Source organism: Artemia sp. Qi Xiang Cuo, chromosome 9 (genome assembly GCF_049724085.1).
Source record: "Artemia sp. Qi Xiang Cuo chromosome 9, ASM4972408v1, whole genome shotgun sequence".
NCBI classification, from domain to species: domain Eukaryota; kingdom Metazoa; phylum Arthropoda; class Branchiopoda; order Anostraca; family Artemiidae; genus Artemia; species Artemia sp. Qi Xiang Cuo.
Window position 1 is genome coordinate 65715480 of NC_142802.1, and position 15767 is coordinate 65731246.

General features: G+C 33.6%; 1 pseudogene; it reads right to left on the bottom strand.

Moving 5' to 3' along the window:
* Positions 1-14826: 14826 nt before the first annotated feature.
* Positions 14827-15259, bottom strand: LOC148948950 (large ribosomal subunit protein uL29 pseudogene; annotated as a pseudogene).
* Positions 15260-15767: the final 508 nt, after the last annotated feature.

A 15767-nucleotide genomic window follows, 5' to 3' on the forward strand; every position in this document is an offset into this window, starting at 1 on the left:
TTTGATTACCCTTAAATTGTTAGCGCTTTCCAAACAATTTCTTTTTCTTGATCAAAGAAAATGCATAAATAAAACGAAATAGTTATTTCACGTAGGAAATAATATTTATCTACGACGCTTTTTATTTTTTATAAAATATTAATTTATAATGCTGGTGAAAAAAATACCCTATTAATCTTTGTATCCAGTGTCCAAATATTATTTTGATGAACAGTCCTTGTGTTTTTACTTATTGATAAAAAAAAAGAGTGTTAGGTTATTCAAAATAAACATTATAAGACACATATATGGCGCTTCATGGTGAAAAAACAGCGTGATTCGCAAGAATTGTTCGTGTTTAGTGATTCATAAAGAATTTAAATTCTCATGATAGCTAGTGCACTAGTGAAAAAATATCTTTTAAACAAGTTTTTCATCCAAGGACGATGCGTTGGGTGTAGTAGGCAATAATTTCTGGACAGTTTTGTTCGTGAATCATTATTAATATAAAACAGCCATTTTTTTAAGGGTTCTTGTATTAGGTAAATTGGGGTAATCAAAACATATTTTGTTTAATTTAATACATATAGAATTAATAAATCTCATTTATAATGAACAAATTTAAAAAAAATTCTTAATAGACTCAATATTTTATCTAAAAATGAAGGATTGTTTACTCGGGGTTGGGGTTCTATGGTAACTATCTTTTTTAGTCTATAGGTTGGTAGTTGTTTTCTTTTTTTCTGACATGTACCGAGTAACAGAAAAAACAAAACCTATAATCGAATTTTGAGTATAATACGTTAATCTCTATGTACATGGCTGGCTATAGAAAATACATTTGCTGTTTTTAATATCTATAAAAAACCCCAAAAATCTTGAGTCTAACTTAAAACACTAGAAAATAAATTTTTAACAAATTTTATCAAAAAAAAATAAATATGTGTATTAAAATTATTATTTATTAAGTACCATATAATATTAATGTTATAACAATTTCACATAGCGATCAGGACTTCATAGAGACCGAATATGCTCGAGTAGAATATGAGAGGGACTTTTACTTAATCGAACAGGCAAAGAAAACTTCTTTGTCAAAATCCCAAAAAATTATGCCAACTGCTTGACAAGGACCAATTTGTCAAGTTTTACACAATGAAACGTTGATACACAAAAACTTAGGTTTTTGCGGCTAGACAAAGCCTAAGTTGGATTCAATATGAAAAACATTTTGGATTTCTGAAAGTTAAGACAAACTTGGCATATACAGAGTCGTTTTGTTTTGTAGGGTTAACCCCAGTATCCCAATAGGGAATAAATAAGAAAAACCACAACAAACGACTCAAAGAAAATTGCTTCTAATTCTTAGTAGTCTTTATTAAATTTTATCTATTTTATAAAAAATATATTTTTTAATTATAGTAACATTAAAAATTAAAATACCAAATATTATTACGTATATGACAGGGGCTGTCCACACCTCAACACATCAAAAGGTAAACAAAAGTTTTTTATTGTTTTAAATAAACAATTTTGGTTTACTAATCCACCTATAGCTGACTTTGGGAGGGGGGGAGGCGGTGCCGGTTCCTTTCATATACGGAATAATTTCTTACTGTTTTAATTTTTCCTGTCACTACTGACTTTCATTTAGAAAAACTTTTGCTACTTTAATGTTATTCTCTATTGTTTATTTAGTGTTATTATTAATGTTATCTTCTGAATTTACGAAAAGCTTCTTAATTTCATGACCTTGGGTACCCTTTTTTTTGGCTAATATTCTGAACCTCACTTTGTTTACTTAAGCACTGTAGCATTAAATTGTGTGAAATACTGTAATATTTTTAAGTAATTATGAATTCTATGAGGGGGTGTGCCGAATTGCTATGGAATATTTAATATATAACAAGTACGTACTATTTTCCAAGAAAGTAGCACCAACAAGTAACAATAACATTAAATTAATTATAATCCATAAATATTATTAAATTACAAAAAAACTTTATTTTAATCAGCGAATTTCGGACGATTTTTCAAAAACAATACTAGACTACCTAAGGTATTGTATTTTTACTTGTTCATGGTGATAATTTAAGTAATATTATTTTTTGGTTTTTTTATTTAATTTTGGCACCTTTTTTAAATAATTATTTTAACTATTAACCTCCCGTTAGATTAATCGACAGTCACACGTGGACCTATACTACCCTCTACCCCCCCCCCCAACTACCCGAAAAAATAACAATGAACAATTATATATACGTAACCATAACCACACATCTTAGTAATACTATTTCACCTGGACTCAATATCATACATCATATCGGGGGACGTTTGTTTATAAAGGATTAAAAACATTACGCTTGCGGTCCCTATTCAACCCGTATGAAGAAATGTTCATATCAAATTTTTGCTCGTATGTCTTTGGGAAAAAAATGAGCTTTAGAGTTGTTAATTTATTTTTTTGGTCCATTGTACTTACAACATTCACCTTGCGTTCATATTATCCCGCACATGTGATACTATTATTACGTACTCTATACTAAAAACCATGTTACTACTCCAAAAAAAAAGAAAAAATAATAATAATAAACACGCCACCGTGATCTTTCTCCTGGCGAAAAAACACAAAATTCCCCATTTTTGCAGATAGGAGGTTGAAACTTCTATAGTTGGGTTCTCTGATATGCTGAATCTGATGGTATGATTTTCATTAAAGTCCTATAACGCTTAGGGGGCGTTTTTTTCTTTTTTCGAAAGTGAGGCAAATTTTCTCAGGCGCGTAGCATCTTATGGGTAAGATTAAACTTGATTAAACTTGTGTGTTTAAAATGAGCAAAAAATTTGATTATTTTGATTTATCTATTGAGATCGAAATTCGTTTTTTTAGAGTTTCGGTTGCGATTGAACCGGTTCACTCCATATTCAAAGTTTGTTACCACTAAATTTTTCATATTTAATTAAAATATAAATTTATATTATTTTATTTCAATGAGAATAATTTAATTATCTTCGAAGGTAGACCTAAAAAACGACTTACTTAGGTCAAAGACCCAATGTTCCAGGAGCATTGGTTCGACATTGCTAATTTCTTTAAAAAATGGAGCATTGCTAACTTCTTGAAAAAATTTTTAAAAAATATTATTGAATTCTCTACGTATTGAGATACTCATTACTATATACACAAACAATCAAACCACTATACAAATAATATTTGACAAATTCAGCGTTATACATTTCACATTAGGCTCAGTTCTTTAATCAGAACCTTTCTATTACGTCTAAATAATTAACTTCGTATTGTTATACATATCTTATACGCTGTTTTACGTTATTGACATTTTGATATCTAATAGTGATATCTTATAGGGTTATATCTAGGTTTATCACATTTACATTGGGCCCATTTTACACCCCCCCCCCCCAAAAAAAAAATACACCGTGGTCCCGCTGATGAGGGTCTCTTGAGAGGATGGTAGAAGGGAGGGTGATGGCCTTAGTATCGTTATGTAATAACTGGGGACAAAAAATTGCTAAAGAGTTTGTATTAACACCAATATACCCTGCAGTATTAACATATTTTACAAGATCGCAGACCACCTTAGTATGATGATTGGGTGTGCGAGTGGAGATTTAATAGACAACATAAAATACTATACGCCGCCACATGTTGTACTTTATTCGGATTTGATTATTATATAACATTATCTCACTCTGGTTTAAAAGATTCTTGACCGTTTTTTATAAAGATGTTTCACGTGTATTATCCATATTATTTATAATACATTCTGCGTAACGATTTATGACATTCATGTAACGAGCCGGAATCTAAGTATATACATGTAAATTCGGAATAATATGAAAAAGTTAATTTCTGTTTTGTTTTAAATAAAAGCTCAATCTTGAGCAGTTACTATTGGACTATAGATATGATTATTTCTCTTTTTAGCATTTCCTGTACGTCAAAATGGTTGAGATTTGTAGTTTTTTCTTTTTAATATGAAGTGTCTCCATTTTTTTTTAAGGATAGACAGTCTCCACCCTCCTTGTTTGTGCCGAGGGTCTCAAATCACCTCGTCAGTTGCTGGTTATTCTTTGCAGGGCAAATTTCAGGGCTGAAGCTCGACCTTGTGGCTGTGAGACTTGAACTCTCTTCCCAGACTGGACGATCGATTCATTGTCCTACCATAGGGTAGGAATTCTTTTGAGCATTGAAGAATAGACTTGTGTTTACAGCAACTCTTATTGTGAGGGAAAAACTATTTACTTGCAATCTGAATATGTTATCACAGTTTTCTCGTCTTTCACAGTATTGAGTACCAACAATTCAACTGAAGAGAGTAAAACAAAGCTTGTAATGCAATAATTATGCGGAACTGCGTTAGAAATCTGTCCAGGACAATTCAAATTAATCACATTAAAAATATTTACAAGTGCAATGGTAAAAAACTAAACCACATAACCTCCACTAAACACCGTATACCAAGCCAGACCTAGTACGCGAGACTAGCTAGGCTAGGTCTATGTTTGTGAGCAAGCACTTTTAAACTGTCTGTTTTCATACTAATTGTGTCTTTGGGGAACATTGTGTTTCTTCTTTTGTTAAATAATGAATATACCTTTTTTTTAGCGAAATGAGTGGATATATTAAAAAATAATTTCATTTTATTTTTTATAATATTGCAGATTTATAGCATTAATTATAAATTTTACAAAAGACTTTTAAATTATTTAAAAAAAATAAACCTGGTGCTTTAATTAATGACATCATAGTTGATTCTTATGTCGACACCCTACTAGATTCTTGATCAGAATCATAATAATTTTAATTAAAACAGCTGTCATAGACACATTAAAAAAACTGCACTAAAAGACGCTGTTTTTTTACATGAAAACATTTTTACATGAAAACACTCCTCTACATTTTATTAAAAGCACTTGTAAAAAAAGGAACAAAGGAGTTACTAAGTCTGTTTTTGCGGCACGAGACGGGCATAAGTTTGCTTTTGCTTCTGGTATCTGCGCGGACAGGCATTTTAGGTGGTAATATTGTCCTATGTACAGGACTAGACAATAAAAACTGGCCAAAATGAATCATCAGCTGAAAACGGCGATCGTGAAGGCTTGGTATTTCAAGTGACTTCAGAGCGGAGCTGTAATCTACATATTTGTCGCAAAGAAGGATCTTTACAGCCCGTTTCTGGATCCCCTCCAAATCATCACTTAAGTAATCTATGTGATGAACTTGTGGGCCCCAGACGGGACACGCATATTCAAGGATGGGTCGAATAAAGTGAGGTACGCTGTTTTCAGCTGATACACTGGAAAACCTAGGCGGCGCATTGCCACCAGTGTCCGCATATCATAAAGTCCCTTCTTAACCAGCTCTTGTACATGAATAGAGAACGAACAGTCCACACTAAAGGTGACGCCCAAGATAGTCGCACACGAAGCAGAAGGGAACAAAGTCGCGGGGTAGGTAAAATCGCGTTTAAGTGGGTTGAACCTCAAAACCTTTGATTTATTCTCATTAATTTGAAGACTGTTCACAGTACACTGTGATTTAAACTGATCGAAAAAATTAGGGTCGAACTGGGCTACAGCTTGCGAATCCTTTACTTGGTATTTAAGAAGCGCAGACAAATCATCGACGAATTTAAAACGATCGTCAAAGTCAGAAAGTACATAGTTGATAACAGCCAGGAAAAGAAGAGCTGCTAATTTGGTACCTTGTGGGGCGCCACATGTAATTTCCACCCATTCCGATTCAATATCACCGGGAAAATGGGCGTACACTATTAAACATATTGATCGATCATTTGGAATTGCCATATTTATTTGACACAAGAAAGTCAATCAGTAGCTTTAGAGGGTTTTTAGAAATAAATACATTAACACTTTTTTTTTAAATTATATAAACATATCGACGATAAAATATTATGTTATAAATACAAGCTATATTGTAATTTCTTTGAGATAGCTCTTTCTAAGCTATAAAACGTCCGGTTCTATTACAAATAACAAACCTCTTAAGGTTAATAATGCTTAAGACCTTGCACATTAAACATAGCACCCAATGTAACCAAAAATTCAAATTAAGATAATGAAAAAAATTTTTCGAGTTATTGTAATTTAAACAGTATTATCTTTGTTAATTAAAATATTCCTTTATTTTGGTCTTATTAAAGTTGTAGCATAAGTGAAAAAATTATAAATTATTTATTTCATTAAAGTACAAATTTTATTACATATTTAAGAAGGAATAGTGTATTTTTTGACGGCGTCTTCGGTATTAAAAAACTCTTTCGATTTGGTTGATCGATTCTTTAGTTCCTCAACGTTGTAAAAGAATAGTTGTAGGCATAATTGTATAGTGAGTCTGAAGTACTAGTCTGTAGAGTGTCTGTGCAGGATTTCAACTCTTCTTGACAGAAGAGCAACGCCAAGAGCTGAATACCATGTTGTGACAAATATGGGCCCAGAGATGCACAAAGCCTCTATTCATGGAGGCCCCAAAGACTTCTTGCTGTCTGGCTCTAAGCCAGCTTGAGCGCTTCGGTGTAGATTTGAGAAGATATGTGATCCCCGTCCTGCACTGGTATCCGGGATCATTGCTTTCCCTGATGCGAAAATAATTTCAATGATTTAACGAACATTAAAATTGGTACTTGGAATATTACGACGTCAAAAAATGACCATCGTATCGACATTTTGACTGACGAATTGAGATGGTTCGAACTGGAATTGTTATGAGTTCCAGAAACTCATATCCCAGGGGTAGGAAGCCTGAAATTAGGTGGTACAGAGTTTGTTTACTCAGGCGGGTACATAGACAAGGAGTAGGGCTCGTAAAGAAAAATGAAGCTGCTGAGTCTTGTTTAGGTTGAGAAGGTATTAATAATAGGATACTAATTGCTCATTTTATGACTAAAAAGTTCAGGGTATCAGTTATAGTAGTATATGCCCCTGTAGAACCGACTGACGGAGATACTAGTGACTCAGATGAATTTTTCTTACAGGAGCAATTAGACAGGGTCCCAGGTAGAAATATGATGTTTTTACTAGGAAATTTTAATGCACAGATTAATAGAAATAGGGATAGATGGTATCCTAACCTAGGTAAATTTGGCATAGGAAAAGAAAACAGTGATGGATACAGACTTCTGCAATTTTGTAGGTATAACAATCTATTTATAACCAATACAGTGTTTGGTCATAAAATGGCTCATAAGTTAACATGGTATTCATGTGATGATAAGACAGCAAACCTTATTGATTATGTTATAGGAAATCGAAGACTGGCAGGATAAATACAAGATACTAGGGTATGTACAAGTGCTGTTATTGATGATAAAAGTAAAGATCACCATCTAGTAGTGTCAAGGGTTAATTTAAAGCTGAAATATCGGAAGGGTAACTACCTCCCGGAAAGCTATGATGATGTTTTTTATTTTTTATCAGTATTGTTGTCTTTTCTTTTTTTTCAATTGTCAATTTGTAAAATAGGTTTTTTTGATTATTGTCTTTGATTGTTATAATTTAAATAGTCTTTTTCTTGGATAAATAATTATAATATTCTGAAGTTAAACATTAACAAATTAAAAAATAAAAATAAATACCCCCTGGGCATAAATTAGAACCCTTGTCCCTAATCTCTGGAGTTTGTTTCAACCCCAAAAGCCTTGTTGTATGATATTTATACTATTTTGAATGCAATGGCTATCTCAAAACTTCTATTTGACACATTTCGGGACAATATGATGTGTGTGTAGGGGTGATAGGGTAGCTGCCCTCTGATTACTTTGACTCTTAAAAAAGAGCACTATAGCATCTGATTACCAATCCAATGATACCCATTGAAAGTTTATGAGATAAGACGTTCTATATAAAAACTAGCGGGCCCCAGGGCACAACTTAAAAACCGTGCCGTGGGGTTGTTTTTATTTTTATACTCTATATATAATGTTTAGACCTTTCTGATAGGCTTAAAACTTTGTCGCGAGCTAACGTAGTTTGGTAATAGTTTGGGGAAGATTGTTAGTTTTAACGGGAAAATAATAGCAATTTCGAATTATAAAAAATGATAGCTTAATTTATCTGCAGCATATAATTAGTCACTTTTGATTGTTATTATTACTTTAGTTAGCCTAAAAATGGAGTTGCAAAACGCTCATACATTAAAGAACTTAAACGTACTGAGAGTGTATATCTTGATAATAAACACAGACAGCCGGAACAGTCCTTTCCACTAAAGTGGCACACATGGACCGCTAAAAATATAGAGCGGACCGGGGGTGGGAACTGATGGGTGTTTGGGGGGGGGATTCGACCTGGGTGGTAGGTCTTCTCTGCCCAATTTAACGAGTTAAAACAACGAAACCTAGAAATATTGCTTTTTTGAAGTTTTGCATTTCATACTGTATGTTTTCCCGTAGATGCAAAACTAATCTACGTTCCTGAAATCAAACGGGGGTAGTGGGGTGTTGTTCATACTACATCACAGACTGTCCGGACCAGTCAAATACGGTAACAAACTGGTAAAAAAAACCAGAGGGAGGGTTAGGTGGGAGGATAAGTTGGGGTCCAGAAGGGTGGGGGCCTTCCACCCTCAGAACGCTTTAGACGCTTCATCGTAGAAGTTGCCCACTTTAGTACCACTATGATTGGTACTGGTCGAAGTTAAAACGGAGAATCTGGCACATAAACAATTTCAAAACATTTAAAATAAGTTGAACACAATGTAGATCCTAAAATTTAGATTGGAGCTGTGTGGGGAGATGGTAGGCTTGAGAGGGGCGTTAGTTGCCCTCAAATCACTTTTGACTATTAAATAGGGCACTAGCGCTTTCAATTTTCAATCGAATGAGCCCTTTTTGAAGTTTCTAATACAACACTTTCTATGAAACCTTATATGTCCGCAGGGAATAACTTACCACCCGGGTGCTCAGGGCTGTGGGGGAAGTTTCATCCTCAAAGACATACTTTCTTGACTTGTCAACTATGTTGAGCAACCTGGCTATCTCAAAATTTTTATTGGGTGTTGTCGGTGAAAGGGGTGGAGGTGTGTTATTGGGCCTCCTGTCAATATTTACTATTAAAAAGGTCAATATCACTTTGAAGTTTTGGAAGTGTCTTTTACAACTATCTATAAAACCTTGTAAAAACCAAGGTCACAACTAACAATACTACGCTAGACTTACAACACTGCAGTTAGCAACTAGCATTCTACAGAGCACGTTCGAAAATTTACCTGTGTTGTATTCCGTGCCAAGTACACTATGAATCAATATTTGTTATAAAAACCATTTGGTTGGCTGAAGCTAACGGGGAGCGTCCTGTTAGTATTTAAAGACACGTGTTAAACGGGGGTCATCAAATTTGTAACACGAGGGTAGGGAAGGGCCCCCCCCCCCTTGCCAGGAATTGGTCGCTGGGCTTAACATTATGGTCGGAATGGTTGTAATTACAACAGTCGTGTGGGGTGTATTTTTGTCGTGTAGCCCCCTAAGTTTTGTACCGTCTAGCCCCAAAATTTTGAAAGCGGTAATTAAAGATTGTTTTATTATTTTGTGCCTATTGAGGACAGTATTTACAGCATAATCAATAAGTTGCATAGAGAGAGTCGACGGAATAATAAGTGTTTAGGCGGTCGAAGGAAATAAACGGTAAAGTAATGGTTATTGTTCTTAGATAAGTATTTGTCTTATTCTAAATTTTGTGTTCGAAAGATGATATCTGATTCATACGTGATTTACTCAGGCACCGAAAGTACGGGCGAACAATTAATCATACTGACACACAAAATACAACAATTGAAAGATAAAACAAAACAGTGAACTGACAAAATCGAAAAGGACTTGGACTTAAAAATCAGCCAAGAAGTTAAAGCAGCTGTCATCAAACTGAGTCCACAATCAAAAACCTCAACCTGGATATTTACAAAAGTCTGTCGCTTGATCTGGACATAATGATGAAAGTAAAGTTTTGTGAACATGGTAGTTGTTTCAAATAACTGGATAATTCCTTTTACTTGCTCTATATATATTCGCCTTCTTTTAAAGAGTCAGTAATTTAAATTAAAGTGTCAGTAGACAATCACAATGAAACACTTGTACAAGAGTCACTAGGTCACCAACGGATATTTTTCAGCCTCAAATAAGATGTTACATCGAACACTGTTATCAAGGAGAACCTAGAAAACAAACTTACGGACCTATGTGCACAGAAATTTCCGGGCATTCCTTTAGATGCCTCTAATACGGTCTCTGCCCAAAGAATAGGACGCAAAGTGTCAAATCTGGCAAGACCGACTGTCATGACACTTTCAAAACCTTAGAGTTCGGTCGCAGGTTTAAAACAATAGGAAGCAACTCAAAGATATTAGAATGTCTGTCACTGAATGCCTAACAAAAACTAAACGTGAGTTATTCGCACAATAAGAAGAACTTTTAACAGTATTGTAAAACTTTAGCGTAAAGTGTGAAGTGTTGAGGAGGGGACAATCTCCTTCATAAACATAACAATTTCTGTTAGTTTTAATGTTGCTCCTTGCTTTCAGTTGAAAAAAACTAGTTTTTTATATTTAATTTCAAATAAAAGTATGCTAAGGAGAATGTCTTAGGCTGAATAATCCCAAAATTTTACGGGTGGGGTAGGGGTTTTCCAGAAAGATGGAATTATCAGGAGGGTGTTTTACGAGGGGGGGGTGTAAAATTTACGCGAGAACAATTTTCCACAGAAGAGTTTTCCGTGAGAGGAGGGAATTTTTCATGTAGAGTGGCCCTGATTTGAAGGCATTATTTGAAAAGCAATCAGAAATTGAATAAATAAAAAAGTTGTTTCAACTGAAAGTAAGGAGCAACATTAAAAACGCAAAATGAACAAAAATTATTCCATATATGAAGGGGTTTATTCCTTCTCGACATCTTGCTCTTTACGCTAAAGTTTTACTGTTTGTCTTAATTTTTAAGAACAAGGGCCGTATAATTAGAGTCGGAACCTTTTTTTAAAAGTAGGCTACAAAAACTTTAGCGCAAAGAGCAAAGCATTGAGGAGGGGGTGACCCCTTCATGTAAGGATTAATTTAAGTTCGTTTTGATGATGCTCCTTACATTCAGTTATAAAAAAAAACTAGCTTTTGTTGTTGATTGAAAGTAAAGAGCAAAATTGAATCTTAAACAGAACAAAATTATTGCTTCACAGTTTGTGGAACATATAACTGAGTTGTGATATTGTTTTGTGTATGTAGAATTCTAAAAACTAGTGCTTCACTGAAAACACAAAACTGATGCAACAAAACGCGATTAGGAGCAGTAAAAATCTTAAGAAGGTTGCGGAAAATACAAGACAAATTTAATTAAATGTGTAAAGCAGATTTTCACAGGTAATGAAGTCAATAAATTTTACTATATAGTTTTAAGCAAAAAAAAAAAGAAAAAAAAAATTAAGGAGGCTCAGTTATGAGGGAAGCACCAGTCTTTTAGATTTCTAGAGATATTGGAAAATATTCTGTGTCAGTTTATTTAAGCTATTTTTGTGGATATATCCTGCGAAATCTACTAAGCAATAATTTTAGTTTTAAGCACAACTTCGGTATTTTCTTTCATATAAAAACTATTGATTTTTAGAATCATAGTCATAAGAAAACGCCATTCTTTCAGTTCAACTCCTAAAGTAAAAATGATAGTTAAAATTTAATCCATTTTGACAGGGTTTTGTTTATAAAAGTCCTACAGACGCAAACTGGCTCTGCAGTGATCATCGCTACCGTGTTTGTTTTCATAAATAAAATTATGAATTTGAAATGAAATATGGAAATGAAGTACAAAAATTCTGTGAGGTTTTGACTTTATCTTTTTTTATAATTGCAAAATTTTGCCGCGTTATTGGTTCTGGATTGTGCAAGTCAAAATCTGATGGAAAATGTTTTTCACTATACATTTCCTTACAAAATGTGTTTTTAAACTTTAGCTTCCTATGGGCCGTGATTTAGGGCTGTGATTGTCGTTTTCGGAGATCAGTCATATCCGACAACGACACCGCGTTGTGAGCCTTAACGTTTTGCTTCTTTTTTTCTTCTAATGCTAAAATCATACAGTGTGTCGAAACTCATTTTTTCATCTATTATTTGGCTTGTTGAAATCAGGCTTACACCGTATTTCTTTTTCAGGGAACTGCGATTATTATTGCCAGCTATGGTGAAAGGATAGATATCACATATTGCACCCTTGAAGAGAACAAAATTGTACCTGGCAATTTTCGCATTTTGCATAATTAGTATCAGCAATTTCGGTACCCATTTTAGAACTTTTATGTGCCTTGTCAATATTTGGATTCTTTAGAAGATAAAAAAAGTTGAGGAAACACTGTAACATTTTTCATTTCATTTTTTTTTTATAGCCTTAAATACTAAAAAAGGGCACCTTAATTAAATTTACGAGACTGGTTAATTTCTGAATGGAAGCTAAATTGGGCTGGAGTGTATTTAGATTTTTTTATCTATCATTTTCAATGGCTTGCAATACTTGAAAAAATATTCTAACTTGACTCTGAAAATTAGTTCATGGAATTTCTGAATATTACTGATTCTGCATAATTTGTCTGTATTTTTCGTAAATTTATTTATCTATTTCGTTTATATATATATATATATATATATATATATATATATATATATATATATATATATATATATATATATATATATGTATATATATATATATATATATATATATATATAGTTCATATTATAGTGGTTATAGTTGTTATAGTGGATATTATAGGTGATATATATATATATATATATAGTGCCGGGGCTCGGCGGCGACACCGCCAGGCTCCTGATACTTTATATATATATATATATACTATATATATATATATAAAATGTTGGAAGTTAAGTTTGTAATAATAAAATTTACAAGCTGAAATCTTTATTCCCTAAGATATCACCAGCTTAAATATTTAATCTAATTGAAAATTTTGTTGGTTGCCAAATACTCGGATTTCTTTTTCTGTATATGGTTTACTGTTATTATTTGTGTTTGATTGTTATATTATTGTTTTTATGAGATGTTTCACTATGTTAGTTAATTTTCTGCTTCTGCTTTTAATTCTAAAAAAGAACTCGAGTTACAGCAGATATTTTATAGTCTAATTATCTAATAAACTTTTAATGCATTTCAATTCTTCTTTTTACCTTTTACAGATTAGTGTTTTTATAAACTAAATTAGTGAAGGCTAATGAAATGAAAATACAAAATCTTGCGACTAGTATGATGGCCAAATTTAATGGGGGAGGGGTTCGTGCTTGAAGTAAACGAGGTAAATCAAACCGAAAATAAAGCTTTGAAAAGGGAAAATACGATGCCTAAAAACATTAATATTGCAATAGTTTTGGAGGCGTGTCTTGGCGTTGTGCTTATGACTTATATGAAGCTCAGAATACCTGGCTATCTCTTTTGTGTTAATTGTTTTTCAGCGTGTCTGAGAAGACGAGGCCAATTTTAAGAAAAAATCCTTTTATTATAGTTTATAATATTGATTTGATGCTATAGGTTGGTAGACTTTAGAAGTTTGATAGCGTTCTCTTTTCTGACCTTAGACATATTTAACGAAGATTGTTTTGACTTTTGCAATAAATATAAATATTCGATTTTAAAACGCCAATGAGTATTTTTTTAAATGACTTTTCCGTATTTTTTTTTAAGTATAATTTTTGAAAACATTGGGTTTCTTTGATTTTGAGAGCCAGGACCATCTGACGGAACTTTAAAAGAACAGACAAGAGCTAGCCAATCTGAACCATAGAATATAGGCATCTTATAAGACTGGAAACTAGCACTAGTATCAAAGAAAGATAATCAACACCAACAAGCATTTGACGTTTCTTGGCCTTTTTTTCAAACTTCGTAATTGCGTTATTCTTTTCAAAATTGAAATCAAACACAAATTACTACACTATTTTGCCAATGACGGTAATTTTGCCTTAATATTGCGCTAAAAATTACCATTAGATGGCGCTGATGGCACCAAAATTAGATGGCGCTGATGACTTCTCGACACGTCAGTTTCCCCTTTTACAAGTTACCTATTCTCTTTGCTCTGAATGAAGCAATGCTTCTCTGGATCTTCCTATGAAGACTATGAAAGCAGTTTGGTGACAGTTAGAATATGATGAATATAAAAAATCAGAGTACAAATTTCTAAACAGATGTCATCTTTTTTTTTTTTTTTTGGGGGGGGGGGGGGGATTGAAAATCGTGTATTTCAAAGCCATTTTTTCCCTACCTGTAGAAGGTTCTGACTAATACAAGAAAGTCACCCCTCTGTAGAGGCTTATGCACAAGTATTGACATAGCTGCACGGGAGGGGGGAGGGCTGCTGAGTGTGCTCAGAAGGACCACTACTCCCTCTTCCCTTCACCTGCAATTACAAAGTGTCTACAGTGTTTGCAACAAGGTTGAAATAAAATCAAATTAGAATATGGCTAATTATGTGTGAGGCAGTAATTCTCACTCAAAAATTTCAGAAGTACTCCCAGTGAATTTTACAGCAGCTTCTTCAGATTAGCACAGGCATTTTCAGCAAGATCAGAAACAAAATACAAATTGGACTATGACAAACTAGGCACATACCAATGTTTTTTTTTGTGGGGTAGGTGGGAGGAGATATAAAAAAAAATACTTTAATTGTAAATTTGAATAGCAAGTTTGCAGGAATTTCAAAAATTAGGAATTGTAGGGAAAAAAAAGGTCCTTCTGTTTACGTCCTTATGACTAACTATACAGACTAAATAGATGTCTTGTTTCTATATATTGGTTTAGTTGAAACACTCAAACATAAAAATAGTCTTTTTTTCTTTATTTTGCAATTATAACAAAATTAAGCTTTTACTGCAAATCGTCTATTTGGAAATGCCAAAGCTTTTCTTTGCTGTTTGCGAGTCCTCTTGGCCAATTCCGACTTGGATAAAGCACGACGCATCTTGCGGGTCACCTTTGGCCTAAGATCAAGAGGCTTGTATTTCTTGCCAGCATACAGTTTTCTAAGGTTTTCTTTCTGTTTCTGGTGCATTACAATAAAGACTCGTTGGATTGCTTTTCTGACAACCCTGATCTTAGAGATTTTTGAGGCAGCTCCGCCAGTGACAACAGCAACACGAAGGGAAGCCAATTCAGTCTTCAGTTCATGGAGTTGTTTTACTAAATCCTCCTTCTTCTTAAGACGCAAATCCTTACACTTGATCTTTGCCATTTCTGAAAAAGAAGATTAAATTTATAGGGACAGCTAAACAACAAACTATATTACTGTTTCAATGAAATATATGTTCAGAAATTGGAAAAGGTCAAGGAAGAATTTTTTTTCCATTTCTTTTGAGATGAATAATTGTATTTGGTCCTGCCACCTTTACCCAAGGCCGTACCCAGGATATTTATGGAGGGGGGGGGAGGGGGTAACACAAAACTTCAAAAAGGCATAAAAAAAATTTGTTTATATCCATTTTTGTTGTTTTTACGAGTCAGACAAACATTTCAGGGGGAGGGGTTCACACACCCCCACCCCTCCCTGGATACGGCCTTGCCTTCACCAATAGAAGTGTGGACACATTTCATCAAAACTCTGCTGGCTAAAATTTTACAAATGATACAGTTGACTCTAGACCATCGACGTATCGAATATTTTCGATCCCCTTTGAAAAACCTGTCCAAGTCAAAGAGAAAAACCATACATAACTCGAAATAATTTTGCAGTTATGTTTTTTCATTGAAAATCGAAGTGATCTCTAT